This window comes from Anser cygnoides, chromosome 15, assembly GCF_040182565.1.
Source record: "Anser cygnoides isolate HZ-2024a breed goose chromosome 15, Taihu_goose_T2T_genome, whole genome shotgun sequence".
Taxonomy (NCBI): domain Eukaryota; kingdom Metazoa; phylum Chordata; class Aves; order Anseriformes; family Anatidae; genus Anser; species Anser cygnoides.
Genome location: NC_089887.1, coordinates 10,419,652 through 10,432,235, shown reverse-complemented (window position 1 = coordinate 10,432,235; position 12,584 = coordinate 10,419,652). Strand labels below are relative to the sequence as shown.

The 12,584-nt window shown below is 36.5% G+C and overlaps 1 protein-coding gene across 3 annotated transcripts in view; it reads left to right on the top strand.

The window, feature by feature from the left end:
* The window catches only part of CPPED1 (calcineurin like phosphoesterase domain containing 1), a 143,176-nt gene that overhangs the window by 59,960 nt on the left and 70,632 nt on the right, over window positions 1-12,584 (top strand). The window lies entirely within an intron of this gene.

Sequence of the window (12,584 nt, the reverse complement as noted above, 5' to 3'; positions counted from 1 at the left end):
GCACAAACCTTATACAAAGTCCATTAATGCTATTATACTTTTCTTTGTTTTCTTTCACTTGTTTTTACCAAGACTTTCACCTGTGGATCAGTGCCAGTGCTCTTTGTTCAATTTTAAGCTAGAAAATAGGCTGTTTGGGGGAAATCCTGTAGCAATGTATAGCCACATCTCAGGGGAATTTATTTGAACATACACTGACTCATACTCTTTATATATGTGTGTGTATTATATGTGTTCAGTTTTGTGCTTAGCTGTATAAACTATTAGAACCGATTCTTGCGGGCTTTTTATACAAATAAGAGGTTTTGAGAAAGAAAATCAAGAGAGAAAGATAATGTGTTAATCTGAATAGAGGTGGAGATAAATCTGAAGAATATAAAACAATCAGAACACAGACCAATTGCACTGATCATGTTCCAAATTCTACATCTCTTTTTTTGTTAATAACAACAGTGTTGATGCAAACGCTGAGTATTTCCCAGGGACAGATTACCTGCTAGGGAGAATGGTCCTTTGCTGAGCAGTGAGCCACTGGAGCCTTCTAGCCAATCATTAATTCCCGAGAAATGCCATACAGCTCAATCATTATTATTAACAGACATTCCAGAACCATGAAAATCTGTCAAAAAAGCAGCTAGACAGGCCTGATCTCAGACAGTATTGATGCAAAGGGTATTTTGTGATAAGAAATGTCATGGGGAAACTGGAATGAAGCAGTCAGTGTCTGTTTCCTTGATACCTATTTCATACCGCAATGGGATATTTGGATGTATAGATACGAAATGTATTGCAGCTGGAAAACAAAAGAGATGATTCTACTGTATGAGGCCAAGTGGCATGTTTGCAATCACTAGTCTTTAAAAGTACATTTAAATGTTAGAACATGTCTGCCGTGGGGTAATAGGGTAGCTTGAGACGTACAAGTTACCTTAGCAGACATGTCTTGGAGAAGGAACAAAATGTGTTCAGCAAGGAGGCTGCAAGAGACGTGAGGTTTGTAGATAACTGAAAACAGTCCAGTGATTTACAAATATTGTAAACAGTCCTGAATGACACAACACACAAGTTTGTTTTAAACACCCCTACATTCTTGAATCATCTTGATTCACATTCATCATACAGCCCCATCTGCTGCTATTAAGTTTTGTCATTCTTACTGTTAGGAGAGGAGTATGCTTTGCCATTGGTGTTAGGCTCACTGGATGGTTAAAACACAATTGGTGCTAGACCTTTCCTTTAGTTACACAGCTAACACTTCATAAGCCTTTGGTATTTTTACCCAGTAACTACAATCATTAGTAACATATTAGTGCAGCACTGTGTGAAAACCCAGCCTGCAGTGTGTTGACACTAAATATGCTGCTGTAATTATCAAACACACAACTTTTAAACTAACCTTTTGCTTTTCATTAATAAAGATGCACCTACAAAATAGGACAGAATGAGTTTTTTTCTCATAATTTCATGAATTTGTAGCACCTTTAACTAGAATATCTTATAAAAATTACACATCATATTAAGCACTTTTTAGCAATTGTCCTCAACTCTGACAAAATACAGCTTGCACATAGCAAAGAGATCACCATCAAGAGATCTTACTGAGCCAGGATGTGCTTCATGAATGAAAAATCACAAGACTTGTTTTCATGGCTCACTGAGGAGGAAAATAGTTTATTGCAATTCTACAATGTAGAAATTACCTTTATCACCTAATATTTTCCTCTGACATCTTATTGTAAAACCAAAACAGTAGTAATTGCATGGGGTAAGGTGGGGGGAGGCAGTAACAGCATTCACGCTTGGAGTGGATTTAAGGAAACACTGCCTGTTCTTGTAGCTTCAGTTAAATGCAGAGGAAATAGTTTAATTCAGAAAAATAAATAAATAAATAAATAAATTTAGAAGGTAAATGGAGTACTTTTAAATGTAGAAGAGGAAACGTGTACTGCAAGGGTCTTCAGTATACAGCAGGGGAAAAGTGCCAAAATGTCACCAGCAGCTTTCAGCAGTATAGCTGAAAAATGAGTTGTGCCCTCAGGTTTGCCTGTTGCACAGCTATTCCTCTAATTCTGAACAAGGAAAACTGCCAGTCAGTTTCTCTCTTTGGCGAGATTGATGTTGCTTTTGAATTGTAACAGTATTGCAAGTACCTGTGAACAAGGTATGTTTCTGCTTGTTAAAAATTAGACTGCCACAGAATTTAGATCTGGAATGATTGGCCAGGTGTCTGAGGATTACAGCAACTGACAAAGCAAGCTCTGCAGATCATTCCAGACTCATGCCAGCAAAATCTTTATGTCTTGTTACCAAAAAAGAAAAAAGGGCTACAGAGAATCAAAAAAAAATTGGAACTGCTTTTGTATCCTTCCAACTGAAAACCCAACTACCTTTGTTCCCATGAGTTCAACTTTTCAAGGCAGAGAGGAAGCCTTTCTAAACAGACCTAAAATAGCATTAAAATTTTTCAAGGTTAAAGGCAATATAATAGGCTGTATACTGTGTCTGAGCATAGAGAAGCTGTGCTTAGGCATAGAAGAGGACACAGCAGAGAAAATTTTCTAATCCTCTGCTGTCTGACTGGCATATATTAGAACAGCTAAGGAGCTGATCTAACCAATACCTCTTGTAAAAACTCCTCAGTAACTTTATATAACAGGGACTGGGAGGTGGACATGTCTTACTTTAGAATGCTCTTTCTCCAGGCCTGGAACTTTCACAGATGGAAGTCAGAACAGGAAGAAGTCCAATTAGTGAGTCAGTTATAGCCTTTCAGTTCTAGCACTATTAACTCTCAGGAGCTAAAAGTGAGCTGTAAAGCGCAGAAGTGAAGAACTTGCTCTTTACATAAATGTAAAGTTTCTGTATTACATAATTGAAATAAGATTTTAGCCACTGCATATTTTCATGTCTTCCAAAATGTGCTAAGTCAGGCAACCAAAATCAAAAGTTCTTACTGAACATTACTTTCTAGTGTGCTTCCCTGATAATAAGCTTTAATGATAACTCCCCATATCACTGTCACAACATGCCCATCCAAGTATTTCTTATCTTACATGTAGTAATAATACGTAGATGTAGGAACTCTCACATTTGTGGAGAAGGAAAAGGAAATTTCTCTGACAGTTTCATTTTTAAAGGATGTTAACTGCTAAAAGATGCTCAAGATTTTCAAGTAACAAGACAGATGAAATAAGGGGTACAGAGAAAGTAATAACCATCTGAGTTCTGTGATACTTTTTTGATTATAAGACACTGCAGTTTTCATGTGGCTATCAGATTCACTTATGTGATTACCATGCCTGGCTGAGAATGTCAAACGTGGTTGCCAAAGATTAAATAGCTACAGTCCAACTCAGTAGCTATGAAATTTAACAACCGTCTTTCCATTGATTTAAAATGGAAACTGCACTGGGTGATTTTGTTCAGAGATGCTGAATAATCACAGCTTACACTGAAATCACCAGATGTCTGAGTGGTCAGTACTGAAAATCGGGTCACACATTTGAAAGCCTAATAATGAATTCAGTGACTAATTTAGGCACATATGTTGGAAAACTGCTGACATGCACAAATACACATACAGGTTCCAGACCATGCTTTTAGGCAGATGGTAACAAATGTCCCTTCTTGACTCCACTTGACAGACAATGTAAAGAGAAATACTAAAGCTGGCTCCAAAGGGATTTGCTTCTCTGTCCTCTAGGGTGTTAGCCAGTGAGAAGAAATGATCTATGAACCAGGTGTACTGACATACAGGTCAAAAAAAAAAATGAAGATCTCAAGGCGGGAAGTTAAATGCAGTTTCATGTGTTTTCTTTCTAGAGAGCACTGTTATAATGTTAATAGGGTTCATCATCGATAATTCTCAGCACAGTACAAGTCTGTTATACCTACCTAGAGTATCTATCTAGAGCATCTGTCTAGGTATTGTGTTATACCTGTCGTGAAGGAGAAGACATCAACCTTGCTTTTTGCAGCATGTCAATAGTACACTGGAAAGTAAATGCTTAAAGTAAATAATGTACTCTGTAGAGAAACAGTTTTGATAATCGTTCTTTTTTTATCATGTGGTTTCGTTGAGTATATTTGCTTAAAGTTGTTTTGTATTTATTTTTTTAAATTATTGTGAAAGTACAGTGATCCCACAGCTACTAGATAATGGGTCAAATAAAAGGATTTTAACTGTTATGTGAAATGCACATTAGGGAGTCTTGAAGTGGTGCAAGAAGATGCTGAGAGCAGATATTAGTGGTATCTTTTCATTGTCATGTTTACTTAAATCAGCAGATTATCTCTAACCTGCCAAATATAATATAATTTTAATAACATATTCAGGATATCTGCTCCCCAACACATAAATAGGAGATTCCAGTAAGGTTAAACACGTTTTTAGTACAAAATGCTGGCACCTGAGAGTACAGATTTCAGAATGGTTTGTTTATTCTGCATATTTGTATAGGCAAGTGACATTGGAATAAAATGTAAAGAAGATGCAATAGGAGTACATATGTATAATACAGAAATTATATATATATATTTATAAATATACATATATAAGGCCAGTTGTAACTTAATACTTGATAAAAGGACAACTCAAAATTTTCTTGGGTGTGTGTGGGAATTGGTCTGTCATTCACTTCCGCACACCTGATAGAAAGCTGGCCTCTTTAAAGTGAATTTTGTAATTTATATACACCTTGAAGTCTTAAATATGATTTTCCAGTTTAACAAATTCTCCCTGTGAATATAGTGATTGTTCTTCTTTAAAAAGAAAAAAATAAAAAGGAAATCACATGTCATTTCTATGCAAAGTAGGACAGTTGAAGTGAGTCTTGATAATATGACGAAGAAACAGATAATTTAGATGGCTGAATAATCGGATTGCTTTCCTACATGAACAATGCAAGCATTTCTATACGTAAAATGACCATAAGTGAAAAAGAGCAGATATCTCATAATACCCAATTATCTCACTTGTTTCTGTCATAATGTTTGGCTCCAGTTAAAAAAAAAAAAAAAAAAACACTTGCATAGCAAGATCAGAAATAGATCTTCAGTGCAAAGACTGAACCTTGGTCCAGTTTTCAATCTTTTCATCTCATCACAAAGGACATTTGTAGTATTAGGTCTATTGGTTGTCATTAATTTCTTATTGACAGCTGTATACAGAGGACAAAATCTCAATGTTTTAGTGTTAAGAGGAATATTGCTATTAACAGGAGAGAAGATCCCACAGTGAGGATCAAAATGTGGTAAGTTTATTCTCACTGAGACGTTCTTCATAGGACATAAAATTCCTTTGGTTACAATGGGGTTACTTTGTAAGGCTGGTGTTATTCATAGCAAAAGCAAAAAAAAAAATCTAACATTAAAGGATAGGAAAAAAAAGCACATAGAAAATGTTAGACAAAAAATAACAAAGATTAGGGCCATATTCTCAGGCCTATTACATAGAAAGAATATAGAAATATTTAAGGAAAGAGTATTTTACATACAGTGCACCTTTAAGCGCCAATGCAGATAGCTCTATACTGCTCAAAATGCATTCAAACAGCGCTGGTTTCTATGTCCATCAGCACATTGAAGCCCAAGGGAGGCACGGTCTGCTGGCAGAGTGATAAGGACAGCTCTCTAGTGCATATGCTGAGGGAAGCTGCCTGCACTACTAGGGAAGCCAATAAAAATCAGCAGCGTACTCAACAATCCTTGTTTCTACCTTCCTGCCTACATCTGTCCTAAGCAACTTTTCTGTGCCCTGACAGTGTAAGAGGATGAAGGCTGCTTCTCTCTGACTTTGTGACCTTTCACTACAGCTGCATTTCACTGGGACAAGAGAAGTCATCTCTATGCCATGAACAGATAAAATTTTCTTGGCAGCTGGCATACAGCTGTGGAGTTCATTCCCTGGTGACACTGGAACGATTACAAATCTTAGCTCCTACGGAATGAAATGTAAAATCTGTTATTTTCACCTACCTGTTCCACAACAATGAGAAAAACAAAGCCATCCCTCCTCGGACATGAACAGAAAGATAGAGATCCTTTACTGTGATTACTCTTGGAGCTTGTAAAGGTGTTCTGGTACCATGGTGATGAACACAGTATAACTGCCAAGATAGATGATGGATCCAGCTGGCACTTCTCCCTCCTCCCCCACACATCATGGTGCTCACCACAACAAGTTTATGATTTTGTCCTAAAAATCTGTTGAGTCTTGTTGGTCTTTATGAATTTATTGCAGAAACCGCAAAATGCTCTCTTCTCTTTTGATTTAGTCTAGACTGTATGAGAGAGGTGCGCAATTTTGGCAGAAATGACACCCATGTGATATTTTATTCTCTTGATTTTTCAATGGACCAAATAACTCACCTAAAGTTTTAGCGGATTAATAAATATATGTGAGTTCTCCTTCTGGGCAAAAAAAAAAAAAAATCTGTCTGCTCAGTTGTCTTAGTCAAGTTTTACCCTGAATGATATGATTATGTTTGTTCAGGTGATATTTGTTGTTCAGAAGCTCAGTGAGAAAGTCCTGTCTCTACCTACATTGCACTTTTTCTGTTTACATAGGATTTATACAAGGATGACAGTTTGTTGTTTGTTTGGTTGTTTTTTAATCCAGAAAATAAATAACTTCTAGACTAGTGTAAGATCATAGCAATATTGAAAATGTATTTTCTTCAAGAATGGAAAAGTGTGAAAAATAATAGCAATGGCATTGGTTCGCAAAACCTTTCTCAAGTTATGCTGCTGTGGGAAAAGCAGATGTCAGTATCCAAGGTTTATAAATCCATTATTCAACATACTAGGAGCTGATTAAAACATTTTTCATTGAGAAATTAATTTTGAATGGATTTTAGCAACTGAAATACTTTATCTGGATGTTTCCAATACACCTGCATGTTTCCAAAACAATTATACCTTAGAAGCTGCGTGCAGTAGTAAATACTGGGAGAATATTAGCAAATGGAATTCTAATGGATCTAAATGGGACCAGGGCTCCTTTCAGCCAGGGTGAATTTGGCTCTTTATTTGCTTGAGTTGCAGAAATCTGATTAAGCAAAGTTTATCCAGAAGTAAATTAGCGCTAAAGCTTTAAAATCAGAGCTTTGAGACTACTAGCATAGCCTTATGCTAGCTTTTTTCATCCAAAGAGTCCAATTAAACCAACTTGGCAGAAGTCTTAAAGGCAAGTATTCTCTGCTGGTTGTTAGTAAAAAATTGATCACTCTTTATATTAAGACAAAGGGTGCCTGTTTGCCCAATGAGGAGCAGAAGAGGAAAAACAGAGCGCAACACCAGAAGTACACAGTTTTCTTCTGGCTTTGGAAGCCAAGAGGAAAGACTGGAAATTCTAGTACTAGTCTGTTAATGATATCATTATTTCTGGCTGACAGCAAGGTAACAGATGCTTCTTCAGGTCAGTGCTTCCCAGCCTGTTCCTAGACAGACTTCCCATCCTTATTTATGATAGATGGACTTCAAGTATTGCGGCATATCAAGTGCATGAACAGACCACGTACAACGGTCAATGACTTAAATTGCAGAGTGGGAGGATCCCTCCTACAGTGTAGCAACAGTGGCTTACAGAACCTGCACTGGAAAAGAAATTTAGCCCTATAAAAATAGTCAGTTCAGTCCCAAATAAATTCTCAAAAGAGGGCTTAGGGTAGTCAGAATTTATGCACAGATTTTATGCTGATTTTCTGCACCGATTCCTCCTCCTTCTTCCTAGATGAATGGAAATATGCTTACTTGTGCAGGTACCTTGTTTAGATGGCTATCCATTTTGTATTTAATAATATTTGAACTTTGACTGCAGCTTGCCTGAAAATAAACAAGTAAATCAACCTGACTTCCTGTTAAATTTGACCAGCTCTTGAGCAAATTAGCCACAGAGAAGCAGAGTAGTTGCTTTCCCAACAGCTTGTTTCAGCAAGGAATGTGATGATCTCCATCTAGGTAAGCTCTCCATCTAGGTAAGCTCTCCATCTAGGTAAGACAGACATCTGGTCCTCTATGTAGGACATATAGAGAGTTAGATGCCTCGGAATAATGAACCTTGAAGTCTGAATACTAAGTGGAAAACATGACAACCAATAATTAAACACTGATCACAGAGGTCTATCTCACCCAGTGCCCATCTATGGAAGTTAAATATCTGGCAGAAGATAGCAAGCAGGTGCCTCTTTCTATTCAATTCCAGAATCTGGACTCTGAATTCCACATTCATCTTGTCAGCGTAAGAAGAACTCTGGTCCCTGGTTTCTTTCTGTTGTATTTGTTTTGTTTACTTTACAAAAACCATTATTAAGAGATGAAGAAGCTACTTCAAATTAATATGAGGAAGGACAGAAAAAGAAAGAAGAGGTTCTTTGGAGAGTGGAAAGCCTAAATGTGAATCATTTGGACTTCACTTTGCTCTTCAAAATTCAAGTGGTAGGACAAGTATGAGTACTACACCAACACTAGATATACTCCACTAGCTCTCCAATCAGTGATTACTTGTTCATATTCAAGGCCTTTCTTCAAGGTTTTCACTGGAGTGCAATATAATTCCTATGGCATCTGCAACTCAAAAGGTCACTGCATTCATTGAAAACATTCTGAGTTATGGAACTCATCATGAAATGGGAGTAAGGAGACACGCCTTCAGAGTCTAAGCCTAAACACCAAAGATCAAAGCCTGAAAAGATTTCTTCCATTCATGAGAAGATATTAGCATAAAAACATTTAGAGGGAAGAGACACATGCATAACCACTTATCTTACTGTGAATTCGCATGTGCTACAGATTTAATTAAAAGACAAAAGGTCAACTGTATTTTCTAGATATTAAAGTTAATTGGTCACTACCAATCTGCAATCCTGACATCTTTGTCAGAGCCTTAGCTAGATTGTTAAAATGCAAACACCACCACTCTTCTAGGAATTATATGTTCATATTTTTCTCATCTGATTTTTTTTTCATTCAGAAGCCCCTAATACGTAGGAAGGTATCGTGGTTTTGATTTATGTATGTAACTCCAAATGACAACATGTACACTGTGTATGCCATAGCCTCAGGCGTTAGGAAAGTTTTGAGCTTCCACTTATTTTATTTTTATTTTTTTTATTTCCTCCTAGGCACTCATTACATTATTCCTATCATGCTGAGCTCTTCTAATGTTTAGAAATATTATAGAATTGAAAAAAAAAAAAAGAACAGTCAATTAATTCTTTCATTTGAATAATTAAACATTTAAAATATTCCCTCCATACCTTATGTTCAGCTATAGATATATTATTAATAGTAGCTTGTACTGTGCACTCCAAGAGAATGTTAGGCACATAATTCCTAGAACCTGGGGTGGATAATATTTCCTGACACCATGAATTTACCTGCCCAATGAAAAAGTTATTGTGTTCTAATTCAAATATGTTTCACAGTGTAATAATTACACTGTATGAATGTTGTGCTTTTCTATGAAAAATTCAGCACAGTTAATTATTCAAAAAAATTGTTATGGTTGATGAATCCATCCCACTGTGTTTAAAAAATGTTAATTGTGCTTCACTATTTTTAGGATGCTCTTGTTCTATCATTCATTCCCGTAGCTTACTCTGTAAAGACCATCCCATAAATGTATGACCATAGGTTGGTAGCCAGACTGACTGTCGTCAGTTGGGTATCAACAATGGTTAAACGTGGTTTGTTACATCTCTATTTGTTGAGTGTGTTCCTGTAGACAAACGGCCTTCAGTCTCTACTTCTTTCAACTGGTGTTCTGTAATTATCCCGCTCTCAGACCCGGTCTTGAACAACAACATCCAGTGATTCCATCATGCTTGTTTAACAGCCTGATTAGGCTTCATATTAGAGGCTCTTTTCTTCAGCAGACTGTGTCCAAAGGCACACAGAAAACAGTCTTTTCAAATGAGTATAAGAAGTGACTGAATTATAGAACAGTTTGGGTTGGAAAGGACCCTAAAGATCATCTAGTTCCAAGCCCCATCTTTAATTTTTAAGTTTCTGTCTTATCAGTATGTACATCAAGATTAAACTTCGACTTCTTGGTTGCTTTTCTGAACAACCACAGAATATTGATCTAACTCGGAATATGCCTACAGTAATCACAAAGCCTAAATGACAGAGACATCTGTAAATGACAGATAACTTCAAGTCTGTCTCTTGATCACTTCTGATTAGTTGTAGGCAGGCTATAAGAATTTAATAGAAGTTGTATTTTAATAGAAAGATGCTGCCTTATTGAGAGAGTTTTCTGGTACCCCCAAGCTCTGTAATTTAATTATTATCCATTAATATAATTGCCACGATGCCTAAGTGATAATACACTGACTTAGCCCCAAAATTCTGATGGCCACGAGTCTTAGTTTATCTGATTTTAGAGCTAGAGTGTCTGAAGCACAAAATGGTGGAGCAACTCTTTTGCAAGGTCATGGGGTAAACTTGCCAGGAATGTATTTGCTGAGCATTGAATGTCTCATTCTTCTCGTTCAGCCTACTGTTCTACAGAATGCATATCTTCTGTACATTCTCTACCACAGACACCTGCAAACAGCAAAATGATCTTTAATGGTTCCATATCATCCGGAGAAGAGGCACTTAAGTTAATTTCATCCTTTTGCCTGCTGTATAGGTGAAGTATCTTTGTTATGCTCATCCTTCAGAAATGTAGGGATGTATCAATAAGACCAAGGAATATTTCCACCAATAAAATTTCAGTTCCCCATTATTTTAAAAAATTAGAAGTTCAATGAGCAGGAAAGCGCCTTTTCTATCAGCAATAAGCTCTGCTTTTTTGTACATAGACATTGGACTATGTTGTATTTGTAAAAGAGATCTGAAAAGAGTTGGAGGGTTAAGTATTTAAAAGAACATCACAATGGGAATACAGAATGTTTGCTGTCATTGACTTAGTTGTTATGAATAAGTACAGCTGGAAGAAATCTGAAAAAATCATCACAAATACAGTGAAGGAGGAGAGTAGCTGAAGTGACAGGTTAGTGCAAACCTGGTAGGTTACCTTTGCCTGGTAGGGGATGCAATCTTATCCTTGTTTATTATTAATTTTGCAAGTAAAAGTTTTGTGGTACATGTTATGTCTTCACTCATAAATCAGCCTCTCTGTGCCTCCACCTGTGTTCAGATTTGATCTTTATCTCTCTTTACCTAAGGCCCATAAAACACCTACAGATCTTTAGACCAGGAACCTGAGAGAAATGCAAAATGTAATTTATTAGTGAGATAATACTATTGAAAAATGGATCCATCTGCTTATTTAATACTATCCTTAATGGAAAATGGAAGGTCCTTGAAATTCTGCGAGGCAGAAGTGCTAGACACAGCTGAGAGTCCACACTGAAACATAAAAAAATCTAGTACTATTTAATTTTGAAATCATATTTCCTACAAATAAAACTAAGAGGTTTGTAATAGCAATAATTACCTATTCAGCATCCTTCATCAGTCTCTGAACTCATTTTCTTCAGTCATTACTTGAGAGAAAAAAAAACTTAAATGGGTCATTTATGCTTAAATTAATCTGTGGTTTTCCCCACGTACCTTCTTTGTTCATCTCTAGCTTTAATTATGGAAAAACATTTTGTTTGATAGAAATCTATGGCAAAATAGGTGCCTACTTCTTAGTCATCCTAAGTTCAGTGATTGCTAAATTAGTGACATCAATTGTAAGATCTATTTAACTTGAAAAGACCTGGCCCACAACATGAATGAGCAGGAACATGCAGAAGAGCTCTTTGAAGCTTTTAGAGGACAGGAGTCATTCTGCAAGGCAGCAAAGATTCTCTCAGCTGCTAATGCAATCTATTTGTAAGGCTGTATGTTGAGGGGAGGCTCTGCGAAGGCCAGTCAACAAGAAGGTTTATTTGCTTGTTTGATGTATAATTTACAGTTGCCACTTGTGCAAAGGAGGACACCTCTGGGGTGCCAAACCTCACCCTGCATTTGGAGAAGCTACAGCTTCACAAAGTAGCGTGACAATGGTTCCACTTTCACAGGTGTGGTTTTTTTGTAATCATTAAGACTTTTTTTTTTTCTCAAAGTATTCTGATGTTGTTGTTTCTTTATGTCTAGTTTGTAATATACAGTCAGAATGGTGATGCACATGTGCTTCTCAAAAATATACATGATTTAACCAGTGATCTGGAAAGAACCTACGAAGAAGCTACGTGCCAAAACTTAGGAGACAAAAAAAAAATCCCCATTTATGAAAGAGGATGAATTATGTTTATACAAGATAGGAAGAAAAAGGAACATTTTTTACTCAGAAACCCAAATTGTTTGCATGTCACCTGTAATATAAAAATGAGTTTTTCCTGTTTGAAAAATAATTTTCTGGTTAGAGCAAGGAAACAAAAGGATTGTCCTTGTACTTTTGCAATGCATTTTGAGTTAACCAGTGTAGCAGTAAAACAAGAACATCCTTGTTGTAAGCCTAGTTGAAAAAACATCTAAATGCTCTGATTGTTTATTGAATTTTAATACTTGAAGGATTGCTGCTTCTTTGCTTTTTTGGCAGAAATAGCAACTGTGGTTAATGATCATCTGGGTTTTTATTTTTTTCT